The 6,390-nt window shown below is 35.9% G+C and overlaps 1 non-coding gene across 1 annotated transcript; it reads left to right on the top strand.

Moving 5' to 3' along the window:
* Window positions 1-440: 440 nt before the first annotated feature.
* Window positions 441-547, top strand: LOC141680058 (small nucleolar RNA R71). Its single transcript, XR_012558236.1, has one exon. It is a non-coding gene; the product is annotated as a small nucleolar RNA R71 (small nucleolar RNA).
* Window positions 548-6,390: the final 5,843 nt, after the last annotated feature.

Below are 6,390 nucleotides of genomic sequence, written 5' to 3'. Positions count from 1 at the left end.
AGCTAAAATTTGGATGATTTCTGTTATTAGTATGATAAGTAGCTGGCACAGGCTGCTATTGTCGCTGATAATTATTCACATACTGAACAGATTCGTTGACAAGAGAATACTGATCCGTAGCATGAGAACCTGCACAAAGCTCACAAACCATAGCTATTTGATTAACTCCATATGTAGCCAGAGAATCAACCTTCATTGACAGCGCTTGAAGCTGCGCTGCAATAGCGATGGCTGCATCGACTTCCAGAATACCTGCTACCTTCCCAGGCATCATCCTCTGAGTTGGGTTTTGATGCTCATTTGCAGCCATAGTCTCGATAAGATTATAAGCCTCAGTATAGCTTTTAGCCCATAAGGCACCTCCAGCTGTTGCATCGAGCATGGGCCGAGATTGGGCCCCCAAACCATTATAGAAACCAGTGATCACCATCCAATCGGGCATTCCATGATGTGGATACTTCCTCAACATTTCCTTGTAGCGTTCCCAAGCTTCGCACATAGATTCTGTAGGTTGCTGTGCAAACTGAGTAAGAGCACTCCTCATAGCAGCAGTTTTTGCCATCAGATAAAACTTCACCAGAAACTTTTGTGCAAGATCTTGCCAAGTAGTGATGGACCCAGCTGGTTCAGAATGTAACCAGTCCTTAGCTTTGTCCCTCAGTGAAAATGGGAAAAGCCTCAGCTTGATAGCCTCATCAGTCATGTCATTATACTTGAAAGTACTCCAGATCTTGACAAAATTCCTTATGTGCATGTTGGGGTCTTCAGTCGCAGCTCCTCCAAAAGAAACAGAATTCTACACCATCTGAATAGTGTCCAGCTTGATTTCAAAGGTGTTAGCTTGAATAGCCGGATGAAGAATGCTTGACTGAATGTCATCAATATTTGGCCGAGAAAAGTCCATAAGAGCTGGATTAGCCTGAACAATACGATCACCCATGATTAGTGGTTCTTTCTGCTCAGATCCTGAATCCGAATCTTCAAAATCTATCTTCTCCGGAATATCAAGAATTTCGTCTGTCTCCTCAGTTGTATCTAAAGTCCTCTTGCGAGTACGAGAACGAGTTTGCATAAACGCTCGCTAAAGTACCTGAACCAAAACCGGAAACAATAAGTAACAACTACGTCCTAATCACTGAGTCTTAATGACCAATGATGGTAAGTACATAAACTAAACAAATACGCCGAGTCCCCGGCAGCGGCGCCAAAAACTTATTAGGGCGAAAACACGCGCTAATATTCACACAAGTATACGCGTTCGCAGGTAATATAGAATACTTTCTTGTTCGTTCCCACAGAGACTCAGACAAATTATTGTTTAATTAAACTCACGCACCAATGTATGATTACTTCTCAATGTTAAGACACTAACACTTAGAATTGTTGACTAAATATTAACTACAATTAATTACTTAATTAATCACTTAATTAACACTCAAATTAACAATATTAAAACACTCATGAGATCACAACTTCATTACTACTTCCTCCAATAGTTATTGTTATTACCTTTAGCATGTGACAGTGATGATATTAATCGAATAACACGAAACTGATAAAAGCCAACTTTCATTGTACTAATACCATTCTACCAAGCACCCACAATTAGGATAGAAGTTGAATAGGAATCAATTATGTTGAGTTCCTATATGTCTACAGAAATTGACAACACAATGATTTAAGCACATGTTATTCCTTTTGATTACACAAGGCGAATAAAACTGTTAGAGTTACCCACTAATCATGCACACCGTACATGAACCTAGCTAGCATGGCAAGTTCTAAATCTCAAGATCCACCGTCGCTTCACAAGAGATGAATGTAATAACCCCAATTTTTGAGAAATTTTGAAACCCTTATGAATAGTGTTTTTGCTGAACGAGAAAACTTTTCATGCCACGCTATGTAGGGGTTCTGTTATGGATATTCTGGGATATTATTAGTACTCTATGAAGTATATAAGTGTATGTAAAGATCGTCAGAATCCAATTCCGAACACTTTGGTTTTTCCCGGAAATCCACAAGATACGGAGAGAATTGAGTATAAGGTAACAGGATAAAAAGGATTTAAATTAAAGGATTATAATAGAGGATCATAAAAAGGAATATAATGTATTGAGAAAGGTTAAGGGAACCTAAGTAATAAGATCCCGGGTATGATCCTTCAAACGATAAACGAGAACGAAAGTTAAGCGAACCGTATAACAGATCAGCGGTCATTAGGCAAATAATTAGGAAGTTAAGCAAAGGGATTAGTGGGGAATGATGTCATCCAACCAATAGAAAGAGGACAAGGAAGGGAGGATGACATCATGAGGATGACATAAGCATGACATGGGAAGGAAGGAGGTGTGGTAGCTTTGTAACCACACAAATTCAAGGGCAAGAAGGTAATTGACTAAAGCAAGCACAAAAACCAAGCAACCAAGCCAAGCAAAAATCATTTTCATCAAAAATCAAAAGCAACCAAGGTTTTGTTCATGAAGCTCTCGGGTGGTTTTCTTAAAATTTGAAGATCCAAGCTCCACCACTTACTATTTAGCAAGGTAATTATCTAAGCTTCCCCATGGATAGTTACATACTTCCTATAAGTTTAAGCTTCTAATTCCAAGCCAATCTTTTTCTATAAATCAAGGAAGAAGATGGTGAATAGTAACCTTCAAGAAATAACTTTAGTTTTCTTGAATTTTTATGAAAGATTAAGGTTATACAAGCAAGGATCAAGGTTCTTTAGGCATTCAAAGCTCTTGGGTTGTGTTAGGAAGCTTCAAGGAGGTATAAACAACTTTCACCTTTAACTTATAGTTTGAACTTTGAGTTTTGATGAGTTCATGGATGGATTAATGTATATATAGAAATATCCATGTATGTATAGCAAGATCCATGTATGTTAGATAGTTTGGTTGGATTTGTGGTGATTCTGGATATGAATCTTGGTTAATGGTTAATGAATCTTAAGTTATGGTTAGTAGATCATGTTTGCGGTTGAATAAGTTGGAAAACCTTGAGATTATGGACTAACTTTGCCTTGATATAAGTTGTGTTTGATGTATTGATGATGGTTGGGTGGTTTGTAGTGAATTGGTAAAGAATTGGAGTGGTATAAATATTGGTAATCGCGTAAACATAGCCGTCGTAACGTCCGATTTTCTTTGGACTGTTTTTGTGCATAGCATTAGGACCCGAGAACCCCCTGCTAGATTATGACCACTGCCATGTTTAGATAGCTCATGTTACGAGCTTCGTTTTGATATGTAGTTCGTTCGATTCCGATGCACGGTTTAGGAGAAACGACCGTTTCAAGTAACGGCATTTCGCGAACGAAACTTTTTCCCTCGCCTTACTTTGAAACATAGGTTAAAGACCAAAAAGGGTTAATTAATGTATGAAACATTTATGGTAAGTGTGTTAGGAAGTTGGTAAGACATTCGCGAAGGAATCGCTTTAAAACTCGTAAAGGTTAAATTATTAAAAATGGTGGAGCCGAGGGTACCCGAGTGACTTAAGCGAATCAGTGAGCGCAAAACGAGCGTTAGAGTCTAAGTTAGTTAAAGTATAGATTTACAAGTGACTTTGGTTTAATTCCAACTTACTTGTTGCTTATAGGTTACCAGACTCGTCCCGAGCCATTCGTAACCCCCAGTCGCTCAGGCAAGTATTCTATCCGTTATACTGTTGTTGTGATGAATATATGTATTTGCATTATCTTGCGATAGATGCATGTTGGTTAATTAGCAAAATCTTGCGATATATTGTAGCATGTGATATGGTATATATATGCATGCCTGTTTCATATTCTTGAAATATATATCTGTTGGTTCAGTTGATAATACCTATGCTAGAGGATAGCGGTAACTTGCATATACCCTTAGTATAGGGACCCAAAGGTGAAAATATTTTCTAAAACCGGGAGTCGAGGATCCCGAGTAGATTTTGTATATATATGGATATGGATATATATATATATATATATATATATTTATATATATATATGGTTATAGTTTTTCCAAACTATTAATCGAATAAGGTTTATTCGATAACTTTAACTTTATTTTATTAATAAATATTATTTTGAATATTCATTCGAGGACTTATGACTCTTTTATATTATTTATTGAATATTATTTCGAATATTATTCGAAGGCGTATGACTCCGTTTATTTTATTAATAAATATTATTTTGAATATTCATTCGAGGACTTATGACTCCTTTTACTTTATTAATGAATATTATTTTGAATATTCATTCGAGGGCTTATGACTCAGCTTATTATTTAATGAATATTATTTCGAATATTCATTCGAGGGCTTATGACTTAGCTTATTTTATTTATTGAATATTATTTGAATATTCATTTGAGGATCTATGACTCCGATTATTTGCTGAAATATATTCTTTATTTTATTAAAGAATAAGGTGTAAATAATCAAACTTATTTTCGATTATTCAATTAAAGATAATACTTTCATATAAGTATATCTTTGGTTATTTAATACTCGTTTCAAGTATAAGTTTTAAAACTTCTACTTCAATTATTTTTTTTATAAAAGATTATTCTTTATGGGAATATTATTTAAATAATAATATTCAGTCATTTTCTAAATATTCTGGGGACTGATTTACTTCATTAAATCAGCTTTACTCCAAACACTCTTTAAAGTGTTTTCGAGTCTTCAAAATGATTTTTAAAAGTTAGAGCGGATCCCAAAACTCATTTTATATTTAAGATCTTCCTTTAAAGGGGATTTAAATACTCGCTTAAAACCTGAGGGATCCGGCTCTGTGGTGTATTTTCGCAACAAGGTTGTAGTTTTGGTAAATGAATTGATTACTTACCCAACGTTCGGGAAGTAAGTCCATCTATTGAGTCGGCATAAGCAACATGGGCTCAGTGGGCGTCCATGATAGTGTAAGTGGCTCAGTGGGAGTCCATCAAATGCATAAGTGGCTGAGTGGCAGTCCAGCATAAGGTCCTAATTATGACCAGGGTGATGACCAGTGGGGAATTCGTCCATCTACTAGTAGAAAAGGTTACTTATGGGTATCTTTGCCTGATCAGCAAGATATCTGGTTTATGCCAAAGGTTTTCTTTTCCTTCCAAATTCATTGGATATTGCAACTCTGTTCATACCTTACATAACAGAGGTTCCAGGAAATGTTTTAGAGATATATATATGTGGATATATATATATATCGGGACTAAATAAAGTATCTCATAACTTTTTCATTCAATAATATTTCAAAGATTGAATCTATTCAAGTCTTATCTTGTGGTCTCATCAGTGGGATGAACTTTTGAAACTAATTATAACTTGAACGGTGGTAGTTCAAGTAGTATTTGGGAAAGATATAAGTATATTGGGGTATTTGGTAACCTCATCTTTTAAACTTATATCTAGTTAATAATTGTCTTATGTATGACAAAGATTTTCAGAAAAACGTTGAGACAAGGTTAGATATATGAGATCACCTTGCAACGATATTTTTTTTATACAGTTATACACTAGGACTTTGTGTATATTATGCATGGAAGAGGACTTCCAATATTTTGAAAAGTATATATGTATATATACTGAATATTTTGCGACTTCATCGCATTAAGTTATCAACTTGGTTCATTTCTTTTGACCAAGACTTTCATGAGTATTATGAGTAGGCTCATATATTGTAAATCATTATACATATTATTTTGGTGGGCTTGCTGCTCACCCTTGCTTTATTTCTTCATCACACAACAACAGTTAGGAAAGATGGCCAGACTCCAGCAGACCCAGCGCAAGCGCGTGGGAAGCGTCCCGCGTCTTCCCGTTGATGTTGTAGCTGCTATAGCTGCAGAGGTAGATCTATTGTATATCAGACCATCTACTTTTGAGAATCAATTATGTATAATTATAACTTGTGGCAGATAATGGCAATTAACTGTAAATTTATCAAGTAATCATTTTGGGTTGTAATAACTTTTAAATTGTGGATTCAAAGACTTGTACTTATTTAAATTTCATCTCTGAGACTATAACGGGTTGTGGTGTGTGTTAGTGTGGGGTCACAACATAAGGTTAATTATTATTAATTAAGTGAAGTGATATTGTGGAAAGAAAGACCGTGATGACCCGGATCCCCGACCCCGGATCTGGGGGTGTTACAGAAATGGTATCAGAGCTAAGCGTTATAAACCTCAGAGATGATGGGACGTTAAGATAATAAGTTCACTAAGATAATAAGAACTCTTGCCAAGTTCATAGTCGGGCTACCTAACGTAGTACCGACAGTTAAAACCCTTATGGGAACCCTTATAAATATCGTAATAGAAGCGTAGTTCGTTATCATAGATGGTAGCGGGACTCCGAACCCTGATGTTGAGGAGCAACATCGCGATGATATTTTATTAC

The sequence above is a fragment of the Apium graveolens genome, chromosome 1 (assembly GCF_009905375.1).
Source record: "Apium graveolens cultivar Ventura chromosome 1, ASM990537v1, whole genome shotgun sequence".
Lineage (NCBI taxonomy): Eukaryota > Viridiplantae > Streptophyta > Magnoliopsida > Apiales > Apiaceae > Apium > Apium graveolens.
The sequence above is the reverse complement of the archived record's forward strand: the minus strand, read 5'-3'. Positions and strand labels throughout refer to the sequence as shown.